Source organism: Trypanosoma theileri, assembly GCF_002087225.1.
Source record: "Trypanosoma theileri isolate Edinburgh chromosome Unknown TM35_Tth_80_V1, whole genome shotgun sequence".
NCBI lineage: Eukaryota > Euglenozoa > Kinetoplastea > Trypanosomatida > Trypanosomatidae > Trypanosoma > Trypanosoma theileri.
In genome coordinates, this window is record NW_021639922.1 from 10,610 (window position 1) to 10,826 (window position 217).

A 217-nucleotide genomic window follows, 5' to 3' on the forward strand; every position below is an offset into this window, starting at 1 on the left:
AGTTGGCCAGCTGTCGTTGAGCGTCGCCCATATCCATCGGGTCAATTCGCTGCCCGTGGGGACGTTGTAATGGGCCTACAGTTGTGTACAAATGGACTGTGTTCGTCTCTTCGTAATTCAAGAAGAGTGTCTCCAGGTACTTTAGACCATATTCGCGGTCTTTTGCAGGGAACGTGTGATGGTCTGCCTCACCTCCGTTGGTGTTAAGGGGACCTGT